The sequence below is a fragment of the Leptonychotes weddellii genome, chromosome 2 (assembly GCF_054177405.1).
Source record: "Leptonychotes weddellii isolate Sample4059 chromosome 2, ASM5417740v2, whole genome shotgun sequence".
NCBI classification, from domain to species: Eukaryota; Metazoa; Chordata; class Mammalia; order Carnivora; family Phocidae; genus Leptonychotes; species Leptonychotes weddellii.
In genome coordinates, this window is record NC_138370.1 from 51,294,104 (window position 1) to 51,319,424 (window position 25,321).

General features: G+C 33.1%; 1 pseudogene; it reads right to left on the reverse strand.

Annotated features, from left to right (window-relative positions):
• Window positions 1-1,594: 1,594 nt before the first annotated feature.
• On the reverse strand, window positions 1,595-3,136 carry LOC102725848 (DDB1- and CUL4-associated factor 13 pseudogene; annotated as a pseudogene).
• Between the last annotated feature and the right edge of the window lie 22,185 nt (window positions 3,137-25,321).

The following is a 25,321-nucleotide window of genomic DNA, read 5'->3' on the forward strand; positions in this document are numbered from 1 at the left end:
AGTGACTACTTCAGATATGTAGCTCACTTTCCCATTATTATATATTAGCAAGTGATACTGTAGAAACCACTATGAAAAATAAACATTCACACAAAAGTTAGTATCAAGCAGAACATCTATGGCTGAGTAAGTGTATACATGCACTTTTATTGTTTGTACTTGTTATTTGTACATGTTGCATGCACAAACATTAGGAACTATATACATTGGGGTATTTAATTATTGCACAATGATTGAGTCAGATGTCATTTCTTTATTAATACAGCTAAGGGCATTTATACCCACACACATACATGGATGTCATAGAGGATGGGTATATGAGAAATGGAAGTTGAGAGGAGGCAGGATGGGAAGTGAAGAAATAAATGAGTATAGGATGATCAAAATCATGAACTTAATGATATTAAGGAATACAGAGAAGGGGTGAGAAAGAAGAGAAAGATAAAAATGGAGAGAGGAGATGTAAAGAGAGAGATACACACATACTCATACTCACACACACAAAGAGGAAGAAAAACATATGAGGAAGAGTGAAAGAGATAGGAAGAAAGCAGAGGTAGATATTAAGGTGAAAAAGAGAAAGAGAAAAGATGATTTGCTACACGGGCCACTCTTCAGATGATCATAAGTCCCCCCTAGTTGGTTTTTGAAAATTAAAGTATTGATGCATGGTTGGGATATCAGCAAATAATTAATGATGTGGCTAATTTTGTGAATTTGACCATGCAGTGACTCTTAAGAATGCTCTACCTAATATTTTCCTTTTTACTTCATGTACTAAACAGAACTCACTACCCCTCTTTATTAAGATCGCAATGAACAAGTTTTCTATTGGAATAATGAAGACATTTGTTTGGACAATGAAGTGAGGCAGCATCTAAATACTTAGGTAGATGCAAAGAACCACCTCACAAGTTGTATCACATGTTTTCTCTGTCTATAGAGCTTTGGGAAGGTTATAAATAACTTTGAAAACAACAGAATTTAAGGGCTCAATTATGTCTCTTTACTTGTGTCTATAAAATATGCACGAACATACCACATTCTGTGACCCTATTTATTTGAATTTGTATATATCTATGTACAAAATCCTATCAATTTTATTTCAAAAGTATTTCTGATATCCAGTCCAATATCTATATTCCCTCACTTCTCTACTGGATTAGTAAAACACTTCTCTGTCCTGATTATATGGTATTTTCCTTGTTTGCCTGTGTATTATCTGTCATCCCTCCTTAAGAATATGAACTCCAAGCAGGGGTCTGTCTGTCTTGTTCATGATTTCCCCATCACCTAGAACTGTTCCTTGAACAGAGTATTTGTTTAATGCTGAAACAAAAAATCTTTCACTCGCTGACAGTTTCTGAATGATCCTCTTCAGTTCATTGTTACTGCAAATCTATCCCTAGTTATTTCTTTTCCATTTTATATTTTAATAAATTAAATATGACTCTGACACTTTATGAAAATTATAGATTTTCTTTTTTCCCCTGTACTACCATGTTTTTACATACATACACTAGTCAATAAAAGTGAAAATATGTACTATCAGATATTGTTCTGATCATAAGTCATTAAGCAGAAATTTAAAATATTTCCTATTTAATAATAATTGTTGTTGCAAACACTGACCTTGAGTGCCATTTTACTACCCAAAGGTAAATTGTCTACTGTATTCTTTTTCTATTTTGTTGTTTTCCAATTATTTTATTTTTATTTATTTTTATTATTCTAGAGCTAGTACTTTATTTGGAGTCTGCACATCAAAATGTAACAAATAATTATACATCAGGATTGATAGGAATACCAAGTATTATTTCACAAGTGCCACTATGTGTTTCTTCTTCTCTGACACAATTGACACAGATCCAGGCTTGCCATGTTTGAGACGATTCACCTCCTTTGGTCGGTGAGCTTCCTTCATGATGTGCTGTTCCTGGATCTGGCTGTAGATAGATTTTGGTAGATGCTGGTGATGAGCAATGCATTTTATATGAGGATGATGTTGAAATTTCTCCTTCAACTTCTGGTTATAATCTTTGGCTGCTTTTTCTCGTGATGTAAGCACACCCAATTTTTCAGAAGCATTAGCTTTCCATAGACGAATGTTCATTTCATCAGATCCACACATAATATATTTGCTGTTAGTTCATTTTACACAGATAACATGTTTCATGTTCCCTGCATGTTCCCTGTTTCTACTTTTGTCTACAGGAAAGATACAAATAGATTTATCAAAACTAGCAGACACAAACTCTTTCCCAGTGGGAGAGTAATCCACATCAAGCACTGCAGATACATGATCCATATGTACCATTACAGGAGTGTCCTGTGAATGTATATCAAAAGTATATAAGTTGTAATCTTCATTTGCTGCAGTAAAAATGAAAGCTTCCTTAGGGTTCCAACAAACTGTATTTGTTCTCATACCTAAGATGACCTTTTTCAGGGGAGTCGCTTTCCTCACATCATATAGTACTCTATTCCTGTCAGAAGCACAACTTCCCAAGAGAAATGTTGCAATTGGGTTAAATTTAACACTACTTATATACTGTCGAATCCCCAGTCATTGAACATATAGGACTTGTTCTTTGTTCATCCTAAATGTCTACTTGCTGTCCACATGTGGCAAAAACAGCTTCTTTCCAGTAATGATCAATTCCCATATACACTGTTTTTCTTAATATTGTATGCAATGGTTCCTCCTCTTCTCCATAGCCTGGTCCATCCATTTTCCACTGCTTCACAGTTTTATCATCTCCAACAGTAAAAAAAGAAGTCCCACAAAAGCGAGTACATATTCCTCGTACAAAATCTTCATGTGCTTGTATTGTATGGATATATTTTCATTTAGTCAAGTTCCAAATTCTAACTTCTCCATCACATGCCCCAGAAACGACAGTAACCAGGATCTTTGGATGTTTTGCCAAGCAATTGACTCCATCTCAGTGACCATCCAGAGAAGCAAGGAATGATTTTGCAAATACCTGTTCCAGTTTGGTAGCATTTAAAGCTCTTACATATTCTTGTGAAAAGGATGTAAGATAGGATCATAGTTTCTTTGAACTCTTTGTTAGTCCAGCTCAGTTTCGCGGACATAGTTGTCCGGGTTCTGGCTCAGAATATTCACCTTCATTTTGGCTTCTAGTTGTTCCTGACTCCCCAAGCCTTTCCTCTGAGCTTGGGTTACCCTTCCTAATTATTTTAAAGCTGATCACTTATCCTATCTCTCTTTCAATAGACCACACATTTCTTTTGTGTCTTCTAAATAGGTATTTTATTTTTTAAATTTTAAAGCCTCTTGCAAAATGGTAAAATGGAGGGTGAATTTTGTATTAACTGCAGTAGGATGAGCTGCTCACATTAACATATTGGGAAGTTATGACAAGATTATATATGTAATCTTATATATATGTAGATTAATTTTTTACATGCGACATATCACTATCTAATGATTAAGTACTATTACTTTGGAAAACAATGTTCTTTTTTCTTATGATGTTAAAATATGGGATAAAGTTTGAAAAGAGATATATATTAACATGGATTATTGTTCTTGGCTTTCCTATCATGCACTTCATGTGATTCGTCACAATGTAACCAATGTTTTATCTATGCACTTTCAGTTAATAACAAGCTATGATTAGTCAGGGGATGTATTTTGTGCATGTTTTCTCAATCCTTGAAACTAAAACAAGGCCCTAAGATTTCTATTTTTTTCCTTTTGAAATGTCAAATTCACCAAATATCAGGCATTTATCATTTGTCTGATGAATCCTTGACATGAAGGACAGCTTGCTATTACTAATATGGAGAAAGAATCCAAACATACCTTAGCTTGGAGACTGCTTTCCTTTTGATAGGTTAACTGATTTTTCTTTTCTCCTATTACATATAATATAGTATGTTTTGTGTATACTTGACCAATCTTTAAACTAAAGAAAAATATTTATTTATGTATTTTTTATTTCTCTGTGCTATAGTATTGGATATGAAATCAGAAAAAAAAAATTCATGTGATTAAATTCAAATATTTGCATCTTATTCTTGCACTGATAAGAAGGTAACTGCCACACATAAGCTCAAACCAATAGCTTAGTTACATGACAAACCCATTAAAAAGGGAAAGCTAATCAATTTTTACCTGCTTTCTAAAAATTATGTTGGTGCAACCTTGACACATTAACTTTAAAAAGACTTTTTTTCAACTATGTGCAGAGCACATATACATACTCTGAATAACTCCCTCCAAGTAAAAATTCATATCCTATTTGGGAAGTATTATTGGATGACACGAACTGGAATTACATTATAAATATAAATATAATTTCTATATTATATTTATAGAAATGAAGAAACAGTTTAAAATTCAGAACCAGTCTGCATATTTTATTTTCTATGTTCATTTGTTATTCTAAACCCTTCCTCATCTTTTAAAAATATAAGCACTAAAAGAAGCCAGATTGACTCACTTCATCTCTCTCAACTGACTATGTCAAAGGTAATATTGGGTAGTACAAGGTGCCAAAAAAAAAAAAAAAAGAAAGAAAAAGAAAGAACAACTGAATTAGAATTTATAAACTGGAACAAAATTTTATTCCAGTTCTAACTCTATAATCAATTCACAAACTCAAACAGACAATTTCACAATTATTACTGAGTAATAATTAATATTAATAATTAACATTAACTCTTAAAAGGCCAACAATATCAATGTTGGCAAGAATTAAAAAACTGAAACTGTCACTCTTTGCATTAAGTATGTAAATTTCTATTATCACTTTTTAAAATTAGATTACTTACTAAAGGTGAACATGTATCTCCCTATGTCAGGGCAGTTTCATTGCAAAATTTGTGAGTATGTTTCCACAAAAAAATCTGCATAAAAATATTCATAGCAGCTTTTTTTATAATAGCTCTAAATGGGATACTATTCAAACATCCTTCAACTGTAGAATACATAAATAAATTATAAAATCATACAGAATACTTTGTAATACTGGTAATAAAAAAGAATGGACTTCTACCCTATGAAATAACATGTATAAATTTCATAAACATAATTGAGCAAAAGAAGCCAAACACCAAAGAGTAAGTACTAGATATATATCTGCTTCCACTGAAGATAGAAGCTAAAAAGAATTGAAAAAAGAAAAGAAAAAGAAGAAAAGTACAGCACTTGACCTAACAATGAGAAAAATTTGAGGATAGTACAAAATTAGAACTTTAATTGAACCCATCAGAGATCTAGTTTTCAGAGCAACCAAGTAACCTGTCAAAAAAGGAACAGACATCTCCAAGGAGAAATGAAACATGTAGTCTGGTACATCTGTGACAGAGCATAGACTAGTTGGCATCAACCCCACAAATAGGTAAGAAAAAAATGAGATAACCAATTAAAAATATGTTAAAGTCCAAATGGGTTAGTATGGTAGTATGGAACCAGTGACAGCCTGTTCAGAAATGAAACTTTCATGTTCTTTCTCAGTGGTTCTGTAAAAACACCTTACTCTTCTGAGACAGGGAAATATGATGTAAAGATAGGAAATATTGCTTTCACTTCCCCTGGGAGCATTTTACTTTTCCTATACCACTAGAATTAAGCCAGTAACCATTTTTCTAGTTTATTGTTCTCATCCAAAAGGATAATAAAACATCTCATATTTCTCATAAAGACAAATGGTTATAGCCTGGACTGGTCACTAGGTTAAGCCTGAAGGTGCCAGGAAGACTAAAGTGCTTGTTCCCTAGGTATTTACTTTTCTAATAGTATATTATATAAATATCAGATATATCTTTCTATTAGGAAAGCTAGAGACATCTGGGGCTTATCTGGCCCATGAAAAAATGTATTTACATTCCACAAGGTAAGAGTAAGAATCCAAGATTTTTTTCTATTTCATCTTGAAGTGGCAAAAGCTTGCTTTTTTTTTTTTTTAATTCTCTCTTTTTGGGGAGGAAAAAGGGACTCCTGTCTCTTACTGCATATAAATGGAGATAGTCTGTCATTCTCCACCTTGCATATATGAAGTGTTTGGCTAGTTATCTAGGAGTGTTTCCCATCTGGCTTTCATCTTACCACACCAGGGATATTGTCTATAGAAAGCAGGGCTAGTACATTATTTATTATAAGGTACTTATTAAGAAACTGGTGTCAGGGCACCTGGATGGCTCAGCCGGTTAAGCATCTGATGTCAGCTCAAGTCATGATCCCAGGCTCCTGGGATCTAGCCTGGTGTTGGGCTCCCTGCTTGGTGGAGAGTTTGCTTCTCCCTCTCCCTCTGCCTGCCATTCTGCCTGCTTGTGTTCACATGTGTGTGTTTGCTCTCTCTCTCTCTGTCAAATAAATAAATAAATAAATAAATAAATAAATAAATAAATAAAATCTTAAAAAAAAAAGAAAGAAAGAAACTGGTATCTATTCCAGAACATCATGTGTTCAAATTCAGGGAAATATTAATAAAGATGAAAATTTAAAACTCAACAGAACTCCAAACACAAGGAGAGTTCACCCTCACCCATGGGCTATTTTCCATGAAACTCCTTAAGGTGCTCAGAAGAAAGATTGGGTGGAAGCAGTGTAAGAGACTAGAACTTCCCTCTATGATGATGGTGTATAGGAGATGATTAGAAGCTGCTAACTGAAAGGCACAAAACCTCTGTCCATCTGGACCCAACTCTCACACAAAGCAAAAGCCTTAAAATACTGGGGAACTGACAGCAAGCCTTCTCACCCTCAAAGGAAAAGATTGATTGTGACTGCCAGAGTGTAGAAGTGGAGGGTGATAAAAAGAAATCTTCCCAAGAGATGAAGACAGGGGAAAGGATATAGTCCTAGACACATTATCCTAAACCAATACCATTAGAAATCTGCTACTATTGTGGGAGATGTGAAAAACTTTCTCCTGCACAATAAAAACATAAAGGCAGAAAAAAAGGCAATATTTGGCTGCCACAGGAAGCAGGGCAGAAACAATGAATAAGCCCTATCCCCAAGGTCCAGGCATTCAAATCCTCCCTAAGACTGTTCCTAGATTAGAAAAACAACTGTATCTGCAACCCACCACAAATCTAGTAATCATTCAAATGACAAGCAATGAATGCCTTTTTTTTTTTACCTCCAGAGGGGCAAGGGCATAAAGACATTTTATGGTAAAGACATACAGATAGAAGTGAAAACTGGCTATAAAACACTAGTATACTCCAACATGCCAGCCTCCATCATAAACTCAAGGCAATGGCAGCCAATTTTGCTAGCAGAATTTAAAGCATAGCAACAAAATAACTTCATTTCAGCTAAGCTCCAGACTAAACTGATGTAAACCACCACAGTGACTGCATGAAAGAAGAAGTATGCCTATTTTCAGGCATAATTATAATTTATTTAAGTCTCTACTGTATTACAAGTGATATTGAAGATTTAATAAGAAATTAAATACACACAAAAAATCAAGGTTAAAAAAAGTGTCAATCAAGAACCAAAATAATAAACATAATAAGACACCAAAATGACCCAGGTTCAGGAATTATTAGACAAGGTCTTTAAAATAATGGTGATTAATTGGCTAATATAAACAACATGGATAAATTGAGAGTTTCAGAAGAGATGGAAATTATAAGAAAGTATCAAATGAAAATGTTAAAATTTAATAAAGTATCAGAAATAAATCATTCCTTTGATGGCTCATAAATAGACTTAAGACAGCTAAAAAATAATAAATGGATTTGGAGATATGTTACTACAAGTTATCAAGGGTGCCTGGGTGGCTCAATTGGTTAAGCATCTGCCTTCTGTTCAGGTCATGATCTTATGGATCCTGGGATTGAGCCCCATGTTGGGCTCCCTGTTCAGGGGGGAGTCTGCTTCTCCCTCTCCCTCTGTCCCTCCTCCCCATTCAGGCACTCTCTCTCTTTCTCTCTCAAATAAATAAATAAAACCTTAAAAACAAACAAACAAACAAAAAAGTTATCAGAACTAAAAGACATAAGAAAACAATGCAAACAAAATTTAAAACAAAATGAAAAAGAGCTAACCATACAAGAACTGTGGGACAATATCAAACAATCTAATATATATATACAATTGAAGATCCATAGCAAAAGAGTAATGGTGACAGAAAAAATATTTGAAGAGATAATGGTCATGAATTTTTAAAAAAATGATGGACATTAAACTCTCAAAATTCATAGTACCATAAAAAGGATAAATGCAACAACAATGAAACTCTAAACATATTGTATTCAGACTGCTGAAAATGAAAGGTAGAGAACATCTTGAAGGCCACCATAGAAAAAAGACACATTACATATAGAAAAACAAAGATACAAATTACAGTAGAGGGGAGGGTGGCCAAGACAGCAAAGTAAGAGGACCCTAAACTCACTTCATCCCATGGATACAACTAGGTAACATTCACATCAGTGTAAATAACCCCCAAAATGACCCAAAGTCTGGCAGAACAAACTTCACAGCTAATGTAGAGAAGAGGCCACACTGAAGAGGGTAGGAAGGGTGGATACATAGTAGGAAGCAAAACTGTGGTCATCTGCTGGGTCAGGAGGGAGGAGGCTGCAGGCACAGACAAGGGAGAGAAACAGACTATCACACCAGGGAGACTGCGTGGGGAAGATGAGTCCCTATAACAGTTGGCTTTGAAAACTAGAGGGCCTGAATTTTGTGAGTGCTTACAACCAGTGAGACTTAAAGCCTGGAACTTAAGAAAATCAGAGGGCTCAGCTCTCAGACAACCCAGAGGTCAAGAGGAAGCTGAGTCCCTACCCTTAAAGGGACAGCATGATAAACAGCCCGAGGATGTACAGCAACAGAGTGGAGGATTTCAGTGAGACCCTTAACAAAGAGATTGAAAACATAAAAAAGAACCAATTAGAGATGAAGAACACAGGTGAAATTAAAAATATACTAGATGGCATAAATAGCTGGCTAGAGGAAGCAGAAGAATAAATTAGTGATATGGAAGACAGAGTAATGGAAAGTAATCAAGCTGAGCATGTGAGAGGTAAAAATATGCAAATTGAGAATAGACTTAGAAAACTTAGTGACTATATCAAGCATAATAACATTTGCATTATAGGGATCCCAGAAGAAGAGAGGAAAGGGGGAAGAAAATATACTTGAAGAAATAATAGCTGAAAACTTCCTAAATCTGGGGAAGGAAACAGATATCCAGGTCCAACTGGCACAGAGATCCCCCAACAAAATCAACACAAGGAGGTCCACACTGACATAGAGTAATTAAAATGACATGAAGTAGTGATAAAGAGAGAATTTTAAAAGCAGCAAAAGAAGAGAGTTACAAACAAGGGAAACCCCATAAGACTATCTGTGGATTTTTTAGAAGAAACTTGGCAGGCCGGAAGAAAGTGGCATAATATATTCAAAGCGCCAAAAGGAAAAAAAAATCCACAGCCAAGAATATTCTATCCAGCAAGGCTGTCATTCAGAATAGGAGGAGAGATAAAAAGTTTCTCAGAAAAACAAAAGCTAAAGGAGTTCATGACCACTAACCAATTCTATAAGAAAAGTTAAACGGGACTCTTTGAGGGGAAAGGAAAGAAGAAAAACAAAAGTAAGGAAAGTAGGAAGCATAAAAGCAATAAAAATAAATATATAGATAAAAATCAGTCAACAGACTTACAAAATAAAAGGATAAAGTGTGACACCATATACCAAAAACATGGAGGGAAGGAGTAAAGAATGAGCTCAATTTCAGTAAAAGCAAATATGATATAAGAACAAAATAAATAATAAAAAAAGGACAGATCAGATAGAAACAACTAGCATGATGAAAAATATAAATATAACCATATCAATAATTAAATATAAATGGCTTAAAACCTCTAAGTATAAATGGTCTAAAATACAGAAATTGATTCAGTTTAAAATCAGGATCTAACTATATGCTATCTACAAGAAACATTCTACATATCAAGATATGGGCACATTAAAAGTAAAATATGCAAAAGGCATACTATTCAAACACTAATCAAAAGAAAGCAGACATGGATATATTGTCAAATAAAGTAGACTTCAGAATAAGAAATATTGCCAGGGATAAGCAGAGCCATTATATAATGATAATGTGGTGAGTTCATTGAGATGACATGGCAATTTTCAATGTTTATGCACCTAACAACAGAGTTTTAAAATACATGAAATACAAAAAAATGGAACTGAAAGGAGAAATAGACAAATCCACAATCATAGTTGAAAAGTCAATATTCTACTCTCATTAAACAACAGAATAAATAGAAAATCTCAGGGATAGTTCCCAACCTATGACAGTCTGACTTGACAATGTTTTGACTTTACCCAGTGTGAAAGCAATACACATTCAGTAGAAACCATACTTAGAATTTTAAATTTTGGTATTTTCCCAGGCTAATGTTATGCAGATGATACTCATGATGCTGGGTGATGTCAATTAGTAGAAGCTCTCAGTGATTATGAGGGCAAACAAATGATAAGAAAACCAGTCTGTATCCATACAACAATTCTGTTTTTTTCACTTCCAGTATTGTATTTAATAAAGTACCTGGGATATTCAATACATTATTGTAAAATAGACTTTCTATTAAATGATTATGCCCAACAGTACGCTAATGTAAATGTTCTGAGCATGTTTAAGGTAGGCAAGGCTAATTTATGATGTTTGGTAGGTTAGGTGTATTTTCTACTTATAATTTTTTTTTTTAATTTATGATTAAATTATCAAGTTATAACCTCATTGTAAGTTGAGGAAGATCCATATATAGGAGATTTGAACATTACTACCAACCACCAAACAATAGGAGACACATATTCTTTTCAAGAATGCATGGAATATTCATTATTATAGCCCATATTCTCTGGGGCATAAAACAAACCTTGACAAATTTATAAGAATTGAAATTATGCAAAGTGTTGTTTTTTTTAAAGATTTTATTTATTTATTTGGCAGAGAAAGACACACTGAGAGAGGGAACACAAGCAGGGGGGAGTGGGAGAGGGAGAAGCAGGCTTCCCACGGAGCAGGGAGCCTGATGCGGGCCTCGATCCCAGGACCCTGGGATCATGACCTGAGCCGAAGGCAGACGCTTAACAGCTGAGCCACCCAGGTGCCCCCAAAGTGTTTTTCTATCAATCAGATTAAATTTTAAATGAGTAACAGAAAAATATATGAAATATCCCCGATATTTAGAAGTTAACAAACTTCTAAATTACCTATGGATCAAAGAAAAAGTCTCAAGAGATTTGAGAATATTATTTGAATTGAAAATTCAAATAAAAGTAGAGACAGAACACATGCAAATTTGGAGATCACAACCAAGTATGAGAAAACTCTTTAGAAATTAAATAAATGGAGGGGCATTTAGCTAGCTCAGTAGGTTAAGCATCTGACTCTTGATTTCAGCTCAGTTCATGATTTCAGGGTTGTGAGATCGAGCTCCATGCCAGTCTCCACACTCAGTGGGGAGTGTGCTTGAGATTCTCTCCCTCTCTCTCTCTCCCTACTTCTACTCTCTCTCTCTCTCAAATAAATAAATCTTTTAAAAAATTAAATAAATGGAGAATTATATAGTGTTTAAGGATTGAAAGACACAATTTGTCAAGATATTAATTCCCTCCAAAGTGATCTTTGGCTTTAGTGTAATCCTAATCATATTCCTTTTAGGATTTTGTGTGTGAAAATTGGAAGCAGTTTATTTGGAAAGGCAAGGGAAATAGACAATTCAGTTTGGAAAACAACCTAAGAATTTGGAGGCCTCTCACTTCTGACAACATTTAATATGAAGCAACAGCAATAAAGATGGTGTGGTATTTTGTAAAACAAAGACACATAGACCAATGGCACAGAGTAGAAAGTAAAAAAATAGATCCATACATATTTGGTCAATTAATTTCCAACAAAACTGGTAAGGCAATTCAAAGGAGAAAGGATAGTTTAGTTAATAAATTGGTACTAAAAACATTGCGCATCCATATGCAAAATAAATAAAATTTAAACATTTGCAACATATTTAAAATTAAAATATATCATAAATTTAAAACTAGAACTAAATTAAAGCAGAAAACTTCACGAAGAAAACACTTGAGAATATGCTGAGACTTTGGGAAAACCAAAGCTTTCTTAGGTAGGACACAAAAACATAAAATAAAATTTAAAATTATATATTAGACATGATCAGATTAATCTTGCCTGCTTTTTGAAAGACACCATTAAGAAAATGAAAATAAAATGCATATCCAAAAATAGACTTACATTGTATCCAGAATATACAAAGAACTAACATACCTCAATGATAAGAGAACAAACAATGCAATACAAATGAAAAAATAATTGAATAAATATTTTATGAAAAAAACACACAGATAGCAAATAAGGGTGTAAATAAAATGGCCGTCAACATCATTAGTCATTCTGGAAAATGTAATTAAAACCACAGTATATCATTACATGCTAGTGAAGATGCAGAGCAAATATAACCCTCAAGCACTATTGGTGAAAAATGCAAAAGTTACTATGATTTTGGAAAACAATCTTATAATGTCTACTACAGTTAACCATGTATTTATCATATTACCTAGCAATCTTTCTTGTGTGTTTTTACTCAGGAGAAATAAAAATACACATCTACACAAAATTTTGTATGTAAATATCTAATCCCTGAAGAAATGCTTAGTTTTCAAGAAATTCTATTTTTTTCAATTTTAACTATATTTTGTGTTAATATTAACAATCCATGTTCTTAAAGAAACCATGATAGGTTTCTTTTTTTGTGTGGATTAGACAATTTTATAACTTCTGAGTTGGACAATAATTCAGAAACAAAGACATAGTCTTAACATATCCAAAGACAAAGTCTTCAACCTGCAAAACTATTTCACTGCCAGTTACCTCCAGTTGCTCTCAATTCATGGCATAATTATGATGCTATTTCACATTATTATGCTATTAATCTGACAACTATTTGATAAAAATAGTATCATGGGTACAAAATAGGATAGGATAAGCAGTAGATGTCCCTAGGGTTATTTAAACATAAAATAAAAAGTTTTAAACATAAAATAAAAACAAAAGCAAAGTTTTGTTTGTTTACATGTAGATATTATTATAAAGGATATGACCATATGAATTAAATTTTCATTTATAAGCCTGAAATTCCACAAAACTTCCTATAACTCACCATACCATTAATGGTTTGTTCTTTCTCATTTAGGAGTACATAGAGTGAGCAAATTTTATGATTATCTCTTTTTTAAGAAAGCAAAACTAAAATTTGCAAGCATCTCTTTGGTAAGACAATATATATGTATATATTGCAGAAATAGAATGTGTGATACTTACCATTTTACTGTGAAAAATATCTTCCCATTGAGTGTGCTTATTTACTATGTAATCTTGCTATTAGAATGTAGAAACTTTGATTAAACCTGCCAAAAAGTGGTAACATAATTAAGACTATATATTACAAATGGCCCATTTTGTCTGCTCTGAGGCACACACACACAAACCTCAAACTAACAGTCCACTTTAGAGGGCAATAGCCATATTCTTGCCTCAAGAGTTGACTATGACTTGTGGACAAACTCTAGAGTTGAGGAATAAGTCATCTTGCAAGCAAATAGAAGATGTTAATTGAAGTGATATCTAAATTTATTCATTCATCTATTTAACAAATATTTATTGCATGCTTTTTATGTTCCAAATATTGTTCTAGCTTCTGAGAAGTAAATAAATAATGTGATTTCAAATAGTGTTAATTTCTATGATGGAATTAGACAAAGGTAAGCATATGAAGAGTAACAGAACGACCTACTGAGAGGAGTTGTTTAAACAAAGAGATGAGTGATGAGAAGAAGGAGGGATTACCTCATTAATTTCTTTAGGAAATTGGTTGGCCACATTCAAATAAACATCACAAACTTAACATATCCAAAGACAAAGTCTTCAACCTGCAAAACTATTTCACTGCCGGTTACCTACAATTGCTCTTAATTCATGGCATAATTATGATGCTATTTCACATTATTATGCTATTAGTCTGACAACTATTAGATAAAAATAGTATCATGGGAACAAAATAGGATAAGATAAGCAGTAGATGTCCCTACGGTAATTTAAACATAAAATAAAAGGCCAAATGCACTGATAATTATTTGAGAAGGCCATATATTAATTTTCTCTAATATTCTTTGCTCATGGTTAATTCATACTTGCTGAGGGCAAAATAATGAAGTAGGAGACATGTTAGGAGTAACTCTAGATTTGTAATTGCAATTAAAATCTTTAGATCGTAATTCTCCTTTAAACCTTGAGAATTTTACATGACCATTTCTTTCTAAAAGTACCATAAGCTCAATATCTAGGTGTGGAAATTTAAATGGCATTGTGAAATGAACCTTTTTAAAAGCATCTTAGATTCAGTCTAAGGCTAAAATTCTGATTTGAATGTATGACAACTTTGCAATACCTATTCACTTAATCTAATGAAATAGCTATTACTTTGATAAAAATGTGTTAATAGAAAATTATATCAGTTGCTTTAATATTTACTTTGTATTAAGCATCATCAGCCAAAAAAAAGAAAAAAAAGACATGCCCATTTTAAGTATTGCAATCATTATGACCTTTATCTTTTCAGAGACCTGATTGTGCATGTGTGCAATGTGTTTAGTTTAGACTTAACCTTCATTTACCTTAAAATTTGAATCAATTTTTCAGCCTATTACTCTAAAGCTATTTATTTTTCTAAAGTGCCTATCAGCCAAATGCAGGAATATTTAGCTCTTTAGCCCATACTTCAGAATTCTAATAAATAATTGTCCCTATTTGAGGGTTTAACTTGTTAAGTACACACACACACACACACACACACTCACACATTTTGGACTCTGAGTCACATGTAGAAATGTTTCTATAAATATGCTTGAGGACATTTTGGTTTTCTATAATTTGTTATAATCAAAACACAGCAAATGTTAACATAATTGTTGCTGAATAATTTGTTGGGAAACCTTAATCAAGGATTCCAAAAATGGCCCAAGTCATAAGTAACAGTCAAATTCCATGAGATCAAAATTAAACTCAAGATACCAAAACTCATCTCCTGAGGCTGGCCTTCATGAGTCAAGCTCAACTGATTTTTCATGGATTTCTTTTCTGCAAATGTTTAATAATGTATTACTTTCTATGTGGCATGGCTCTAAGTCCTGTTAAGGCTATCAGTGAGTATAATTACCTTAAAAAAATAAGCCTGCTTACACAATGGCTCTGAGTTGCCAGCATATTTTTACACATAAGTAGCATCGCTGGATTCAATCAGACTAAGCATACTCCACATAGAGAAATACAAATAATATGAAATCAATGGTCAGTGTGATATTCTCTTATTTTGGAGGCTATTGTTGAATTCATACCTAAACACTCTTGCCATACATTTGAGCCAAATGGAGATTCTTGGGAGGGTTTAAATTTTAGGTAATCATTTTCATAACATAATTTTCACAGTTCTATGAAAAACAACTCCAATTACATGAAAAACTGAAAAAAAAAAGAGGGAGAAGCAATGGAGGAAATTAAAACAACTGATTTCTGTTTTACCAGGTCCTCAAATTACTCATGAATAGTGAATTAGAAGCTTAGAAAATTGCTTCAATCCTTTCTAGAGTATAAATATCTTAGAGAAACATTAAAAATAATAGTTTGGAAAATAAATATAAGGCCATCTTCCACTTAGCCTTGGATTTTATTGATCCAAACAAAGGTTCAAGAGAATGGATTGAATAAAGGTGAAGGAGAAGGTAACAAAAAATGGGACAACCTTACAAAACCTGGAAATTAGTTATTTTGAAATGAGAAAAATACAAGCATTATGGAAGGCATTCAGGTCAGGAATGTTCCAAGTACTTTACGTAGTTTTAATAATAAGGGCATACAACATGTTCTCAACCCTTAGATGATAAAAAAAAAAAAGCTGTCTTGCTAATATTAAGCTTAATTATAAGGTTCACAGTGGTTCCACAAAACCTGATCTTAGGACATGGCAGTCATGCCATGATAGGAGAAGCTCTGAAAACAGTTCTGAAATTAAAATGGTGCAAATTCATCCTAGGAAAATTCTACAATAGTGGGAAGTAAAATCAGAAAAAAAGAAGCTAATATGGTATTCACATATTAATTCAATTATTTAGATTGTATAATTTTAATTATTTAGAAAATATAAAGTCCATGTGTACTAGAAAAGGAAGCAAGAATAGAAACTATGAAGAGTTGGGAAAACCTTGGAATTTGCTTTGGTTTTAAAAGGGTTTGTTTTCCATATTCTTCCTTACTTTTTCTTTTAATTCCCAGCATCAGATATCCACACCTTTAGCAGAAATGAAATTCTAGTAGAGACATCTCTGAGGAGACATAACGGGATATTCCTATACTAAGGTACTGATTCAGTTGTCTCAGAAGGAAGAAATAGAGTCCAGGAAAATACGTTTCTTGGAGGTGATATATTAGGTATAGTTTATATACCTAATATACCTATATAGTTTATATGCTTAATATATCATCCAATATATAGTATATAGTTTATATACCTAATATGTGAACTACATATAGTTCAGTGCAGTATGATTTTTATTTACTGTATTAATAAGCTCTCAAAGCCACCAACAAATTGAAATAGTTCAATTTAGATTTACTAAATGATGTAGCATAAGCAGTATCTTTTAATTACATGCCAGTAATTCATTCTCAAACCTATCTTTTATGTTCAATGGAATTAAATAGTCACTCAAGATTTTAGACTAAGTTAATAGTATTTGGGGAATGTCAGAGTCATTTAGGTCCTTTATATCTGATTGCTGCTTCCTATAAGATTGATAAGAGCTCATTAAACTAAATCATACTTTAAATCTTATTTCTACTTCTTTCTCCTTCATTTTGCTTGTGAACACCCTCTTAGGGCTTGAGACAGAGAGATCAAATTTTTTTAATCGCTTTACCTCAAACTTAAATTTTCATGGTATGACTGATGTAGTATATCTGGTGGTTACGAGCTCTGTTACAAGAGAGCTAATAGATCATCAACAAGAAAGACAAGCAACGTGGATTCAAAATCTGTATTCAAAGAGCACCTGTGTGTGTTTGGAACTAGGAGCTAGCCCAATCAGATATTAAAACATAGTATAACATCCTATAACTAAAAACAGTGTGGTATTGACTTATAAAGTGGTAGAGCAGTTGAAAAAAATTTTTTAAAACACTCAAATGATGAAAATACATTATATAATGTAGATGACATCTGAAATTGGTAGCACAAAATATTTTCAAGTGGATATTACATTGAAAAATATAAAATTTATCCAATTTCTTACACCATATCCAAGAATATATTCTAAATGGATAATAGATCTAAATATTAAAAATGGAGACATTCAAGTATGTGTTAAATAATGGGTTCAACTTGTTGAGGTTTTGACTGTGTTTTTTTCAGAATCTCCCCACCATGAGTTCGTTAGAGTTGACCAAAAAAAAAACTATGGCAATATCCAGAAAGGTAAGTGGTCTCACTTTTGTGGCTAAATATGATTGACTTACTGCATTATTAGCCTACAAACTGACTCATCCACCTATGTAGTATTTCAGGTGGACTCAGTAGTCACTTTAACTTAAAATAGGTGGCATTGATTTTCTCATGAGAAAGTTGAGTGAGGCAGAGAAAGTAGCTGAGAAATTGTTAATGAAGTAAAAGAAAAGGGGGGGGTAAGCTAACCGTTAATGGAGACTGAAAAAGCAGCAAATTGTACCAAGCGGGAAGAATGGTGACTTGTGTTTGCAGTTGCAGAACAATTGGAAAAAACTGTCATCTACAGTAACTGGGAAGACAAAAAATTTTCTAATAAACTCTGTCACCCTGGGAAGATGATTTATAGGCAAAATATATGAAAGTGTCAATTCATGTTTTAACTGTCTATGATAAGATACAGAAAGAAAGATGAACTGAAGAATGAAATATTCAGTTTGCAAGCAGAATTTAGATATACTAGAGTAGCACCAGATACGATAAGTGAATCTGTTTCTTATCTCCAGACTCTCATCAGTAAAAATCTCCCCAAATAAAAAGTTAAACAAGGTCTAAGGGTGAAGATTAAATCCATGGATAGGGCTGTAAGACTTTTTTAAGACCTTTATCGAATCTGAGTTAATGCCTAACAGCCTTTAAGCTTGACAAAATGACTTAGAATTTTCAGTGTTTCCATTGAAGATTGATATATCCTTGCAGACAAAGTTCTGTCTTCGTAAGAGTACAGAGGTGGCTTTGAGCACATGAAGTGCACCTGAATCAGATTCATAGAAAGCTGATAATTTTTTAAAGGAATTATACTAATGATTATGCCACATGCTTAGTCTACAAGATACAGAAATTCTTTAAGAAGAAAAAAAGTTTTGGGCCTAACTTTCTATAATCAGGAAACAGGTGGAGAACGCTGCTCAGCTTTTGTTTTGGTGACCTATTTTGATGTAATAGATTATTCAAACATGTTCTCCTGGTTTTGCTCATCAAAAATTAGGACAGAATTTATCTGGGTGCTTCTTTTCTTCCCTATCATGTTGAATGGGATAGTTCACTAGACTACCTTCAGCTTGTACTGGCACTGGTCTGCAAGGTCCAAGAAAGCTTTACTAAAGTATCTGTCACCTTGGTGCTCCTACACATGGCATCTGTCTCCATATAGTTATTTAGACTTCTTCACATGCATATTGGGACTTGTCAACTTGATGTTCTTAGAAAGTTTCTGACAACCATCATATGAAAAAACCCAAGCTAACCTTCTGATGATGAAGAACGTGTGGCCCAGGTACTTTCATTTTTAATTCATTCAAAGCTTATTTCTATTGCATACCTCTTGTCAGTATTCTCAAAATTAGAAAGTTCTAACCACTTCCTTAGTATCTTGAAATTCTAAAGTATTTGCCTTGGCTTATCCTTAAAAAGAAAGGTAAAAACCATACCCCATATTGTTTATATTTTTTTTTCATGGAGTTTGGTTACCAAGGTGACTATTCCCATAAGAAATCTCAATATCAAATATAGGGAATAATAATGATTTTATTCAAAAATTACTTCTTTGAGAGAACTAGGATAAGATTTTCATGTTTATAACTATTCCTTACTCAATTGTACTTGAAATAAAATAAGGAACCTCAAAACATAATAATCCTTAAACTTCTTCAAGTTTTATTTTCCAATGTTTTAAGATATTAACTTTATGGTATTAGATTCTAGGGATGTATCACTTACAGTGTTGCATAATTTATGCTCCAGTAGAAAATAGTTAATTACGAAAATGTTATTTTTAGGCTAATTCAGAATACTTATAGATTCCTATATAAATCTATTTTTGGAAAGGTTTTACCTCAAGATACTCTTTTCAATATAATTTCTGAAATATAATATCCAACTACTATGGCTTCTTGACAACTTATTCAAATTATATGAAACCAGAAATTTTGACAAAGAGCAGTGGAGATGACTTGTTTCTTTGCACTATCTGAGGTCTAAGCTAGAAAGCAAGACGATAAGGACTGTAATCACCATAAAGCTGGTGGTTGACAGTAGTTGTTGGCTGAAAACTTACCTATGTCTGTCGGTGAGAACATCAAAAGAATATAAAGACAAATAAACTGATAGGTGAGAAATAGTATCTCAGTGCAGTTTTAATCTATCTCTTATTTAAAGGTTGATAATCATTTTTATGTTTAAGGATAATTTTTAATTATTATTTATATCTATTTTTTATTTTAGAACTTATTAATATTTTCTTTCTCTCACTTTTAGAATCTCTTTATATATTGGGGACATTAATTCTTTATTAGTGACATCATTTGCAAGTATGCTTTCTTATTTCCATCTGTTTTTCCATGAGAAATATTTTTATTTTTATGTTACCAAAATTACCATTCATTTTCCTTACATTCTCTGGAATATTAATGATAGACAATTTTTCCCCACTTTCAGTAAAGGAACTTACTCATATTTTGTTCTTTTTATTTGTATTACATAGCTTTTGCTATGTAACAAAGCACCTGACTTTGAGTGGTTTAATGTGGGTTGGTAATTTTTTTTTTTTTTCTGTAAGGGGCCAGAGCATAAGTATTTAGAGTTTGTAAGCTATATTGTACCTGTTTTGACTACCCAACTCTGCCATATTTTGCTGACTCCTGTTCTCTTCCAACACCTTTGTTTTACACATAGATAATTTGGCATTATGCACGCACGTTTTAGTTATTTGCTTCTTAGATGAAAGGACACAGAAGGCTGAGCCATGAGCAATGGAAAACACTGGGAGAGAGAATCATGCTCAAAGAACAGAATAGTACAATGAGTCAAAATCCTTGAAGATACAGAGGTCAATTAACTGCGAAGTCACGTCTAGGGATAAAATCTGGGTTCCTCTCTAAGTAAGGAAAAACTATCCTTCAATAATGCATAAAGTAGAATAACAAAATTATAAGATTTCTAAGATTGTAAAATTGATACTGCTTATTTAAATAAATTTATATTAAGTAATAAGTATATTGTAAAAATAAAGGAAAATTTATTTTTATCACTGAGCCTGAATAGTATAGGTTTATTGATTTTAAATTGGGCATATTAAAATTGAAATGATTATTATTAATCTAATGTTTAAAACATTTTTCCATGAAACAAAGTTGCACCAAATATATAAAACTAACAATGAAAGGCAAAAATGCCATGTGTTATTTTTGAAGTAAATTATAAATAAATTTAGACATCAAATTTGATAAAATATTTAAGAAGTAAAAATTGTGTTAGCAGTATATTAGGATAAATAATTTTATAATTATTACATAAATGTGAATTTGGAAAGTCACTTTTCTGGCACATGTTCTGAAAATTAATGATAATATTTGGGGGGAAAAGAGTTATACTATAAATCACTTGAATAGGACATAATTCCAGATTATTGACTTTCATAGAGGAAATTAAAAATTATCTTAGAAGAGAGCATAGAAGACTATTTATTCAAAAATCTTTGTGTTCTAAAAGCATAACTAGTTATTTCTGAATGCAACTAATGCATTCAGAAACTGTCTTTAAAAAATTATAAACAATTTCTGTGATATAGGGATTCCTGCCTGCATCTATTCTTTAGTGATAGTGTGTGTTTACGTTTGTGTGTTTGTGTGTGTGCAGAAAAATGGAGAAAGAGAAAGAGGGGTTATACATTTCTCTTTGATAAACTGAATTTTTTTTTCACTGTGATTCTAAAACTAGTAGTTGTTCTGTAAATTTCTATAAGGGATACCTTTATTTTCTCAACTGGAAATGATGTCCAGCTGCTCTCACAAGCTGAGAATTGGCCTAGTTAAATTCTATAGTCAGTAATAACACTTAGTACTATGATTATTATACCTTATGATCCATACTGCCATTAAATTTCAGTTTATATGGTAATCTTGGTGTTAATGGGAAATACTTCAGTCAATTTAATTTTTCTCTTCCGTATTGAGAAAGATACTAATACCAAGTTTTATTCTGATTATTCACAGTAACTAAAATTATAACTAATTTTGACAGAATAGATAGTTCCCCAACTGTGACTCATTTTTCCAAAGGATCAGGGGTCTTTGGTTGAATTTATTATCTCATAGAAAAAGCAAAACCTAAAGTCTAACTTGAGATATGCTTGTCGCTTATTTGCCAATGTTATGCTCTTTCTATGTGGTATATCAAGGACCCATAATGCCAAACATAGTTTACATGTATGATGTATTTTATTTTATTTTATTTTTTTAAATCTTTTTTTTTTAAGATTTTATTTATTTATTTGAGGGAGAGAGAGAATGAGAGACAGAGAGCATGAGAGGGAGGAGGGTCAGAGGGAGAAGCAGACTCCCTGCCAAGCAGGGAGCCCAATGTGGGACTCGATCCCAGGACTCCAGGATCATGACCTGAGCTGAAGGCAGTCGCTTAACCAACTGAGCCACCCAGGCGCCCCATGTATGATGTATTTTAAACAAAGGGACCTACGATTTGTCACATGGACTTTTGTTTAAAGTGACTATGAAATAATACAAATGATTTTAACAAAAAATTCATCAAAAATAAATATTTACATTATAAAACAATTATGTTGCAATTCCACTTATACTAACATTGCTACAGAATTATTTTTAGTATTGCCTTTAGAGTTAACCCAGTGGTATATGGGAATTGGCTGGCACTAGCTCAAGTCATTTGTACATACTGCTTTCCAACTCTGTGTTTGCTAATACTCCACATTGGTAGCTTAAAATTGACATTTGTAAGAGTATATATACCTCAAAAATTGTCAAATGCTGTGAATTAAGGTTCTCCAACCTATGCAGATCTCATTGTTAAATAGTCACCACCATAGCATACCACTGGGTCAACTCACTTTTTCTTTTTCAGTTCAGTCTATTGTAACTTTTTTTTTTTTTTTACCATTTCTATTCTGTGCCAAGCCATTTATTTAGGATATATATACTAGTGACAGATTCCTTTACTTTCCATTTATCTGAGAATGTCTTGGTTTCCTCTTCATTCTTAAAGGATATCTTTACAAGAGATAGAATTCTGGAATGACAATTCTTTTATTTCAGTACTTGAAAAGTGCCATGTCATTTTCTTCTGATTGACATGGTTTCTGATGAAAAATCTGCTGCAATTTGAATTCTGTTTTCCCCTCAGCAAGGTACTCTTTCTTTCTCACTGATTTCTAGAATTTTATGTCACTTGTTTTCAGTTTGTGATAAATCTTGATGTGGATTTCATTGGAATTATCCTCTTTGAGTTTGATAAGCTCTCAAATCTGTAGGTTTATGTCTGTTGGCAAATTTAGGAAATTTTCAGCCTTAACCTTTTCTTCCTCCCCTTCTGTGGCATCATTGATACAAATATTAGATCTTTCAATAAAGTATAGGCCACTGAGGCCTGTTATTCTTCTTTAAAGTCTATTTTCTCTCTGTTGTTCAGGTTGGTTAATTTCTATTGTTCTATGTTCAAGTTCACAGACTCTTTTTCCTGTCCTTTTCTTTCTGCTATTGAATCTATCCATTGAGATTTTTGATTACAGTATTTTTCATTTTTCATTTTTTTTTAAGAGAGAGAGAATGAGAGAGCAGGGAGAGGGGCAAAGGGAGGGGGAAGAGAGAGATTCTTAAGCAGATTCCACACAGAGCACAGAGTCCAACACGGGGTTCGATCTCACACCCCTGAGACTGAGCCATCCAGGTGCCCCATATTTTCTGTTCTAAAATTGCTTCTTCTATCTTCTATTTCTTTTCTAAGACCTTCTACTTTTTACTTACTTCAAACATGTTTATAATTGCACATTGAAGCATTTTACAGGGTAGCTGGTTTAAAATCCTTTTCAGATAATTCTGACATCTGTATTATCTCAATATTGGCATCTGTTGATTGTATTTTCTCATTCAAATAGACACTTTTTTGTTTATAGATGATGAGTGATTCCCTCATGTTCTGGATATTTGGGGTGTTATGGTTGAAAAACTGGGTCTTATTAAAACATGTTTTAGCAATTCTCCTAGGATACTGTGCCAGGGAGGGAAAAAGGAGCACTGTTTTTTACTGACAGGTGGAGATGAGAGTCCAAATTTCTCATTCATCCTCCTTTCAGACCAAAGGGAATTTCAGGCTCTGCACTAGATGTCCACTGATATCATCTTAACTGAGAGGATGAGGAGTGTGTCATTACTCTTTCCCATGTGGTCTCCACTGACATGATAGGGAACAGGTTCATTACACTAGGTGGTAATAAAAGTCCTGAATCCCTTCTGAGCCTCCTCTCACACCCCCAATGGGGAGAAACAGGGATGCTTTGTTGCTGTTGGTTGGGAGTAAAGTCCAGGTTCCCCGCATATTCTCCACTTACACCAAAAAGAAGGAACATATTACTTCCCAGCAGGGATAAATATCCTGAATTCTCATCCCATTTAACTTTCTCTGAAACCACTCTACCAGACAGTAGGCAGTTAGGAGTTTCTTATAATAGCCTGGTGAGAATGGAGATCTAATCTCCACTTAGTCTTTCCTGAAGGGGGTAGTAACACTACAGTATTTTTTTGTGATATTTTCCTGGAGTAGGGTCATCATTCTCTGAAAGCTTTCTGTCTTGCTTGGCTGTCGCTTTCCTGGTCATTGAGCTACAGAAAGTAGGCTTTACATGGACTTTTTGGCTGATGGCCATTGGTATTTCTAAGTTACTGACTTCATCACTGAGTCTGGGATAAATAAGGCAAAAAAGGAAACCCAGGAAAGTCACTGCTGTGTCATTCCTTGGTTACCACAGTCTCTAATAGCCTGCCTCCTTCTCTCCACATTTCAGAATCTTCTTATATTTATTCTGTATATCTAATTTCTAGGATTTTTAGCTCTACTAACTAAAGAAATAGGAAAAATGTATCTAGCTCATGTTGTCTAGAGACAATTTCATCCAACTTTTAATACCCAACATATTGCCAAATCCAGATAATTTTCAAGCAAGTGTGTATGTGTGTATATGTATGTGTGTCTGTGTGTGTGTGAAAATGCTATTCAGATGTAATACTGATGTATTGACACAGAGAACAAAGTGGGAAACTGTCTATGATGCAATATCAAATATGGAATTTTCAAAATGTTTTGAGGTATGACAGTATTACTTGAAAAAATGCATTATTCGCTAATTCAGTTTTTAAGAATCACAACATTCATTTAGATGTTTAGATTGTGGATTTTAAAATTAACTCACTGCTTTAAAATCTCTAAACAATCTCATTTTAGAGTTTTGCACTTATGAATTCATAATTTTGTGAAGGCCTTCTCAATATCTATATGGTCTCTAGTTATGATTCTTTTGCTATGAGAACACTGACCTTAAAATTTTATAATATATCAGAGAATGATATCCTCACAACTGTATTAGCCACTAGTTACTAGATGGGACCAGAGTAGAGGAACTAAAGTACTTAGCTCTCCAATCAAATTGACTAAGCATTTGTTTTGACATTTCTCTCTTATCAGAATGACCTTGAGCAAGTTACTTAAAGTTTCCATCATTCTGTTGCCTCATCTGAAAAATGAAGATAAAAGTATCCCCAAAGGACTATAATTATATTTCAATAAGATAATATATATAAATTCCTTAGGCAAGTAACTGGCACATAGAAAACACTCAGCAAAAATCAGCTATTAATAAACATTACCTATTAATGTTATTACACTTAAGTATGAGCCAGTTTATTTTCATATGTTCATAAATAGTTTTATTCAAATATTC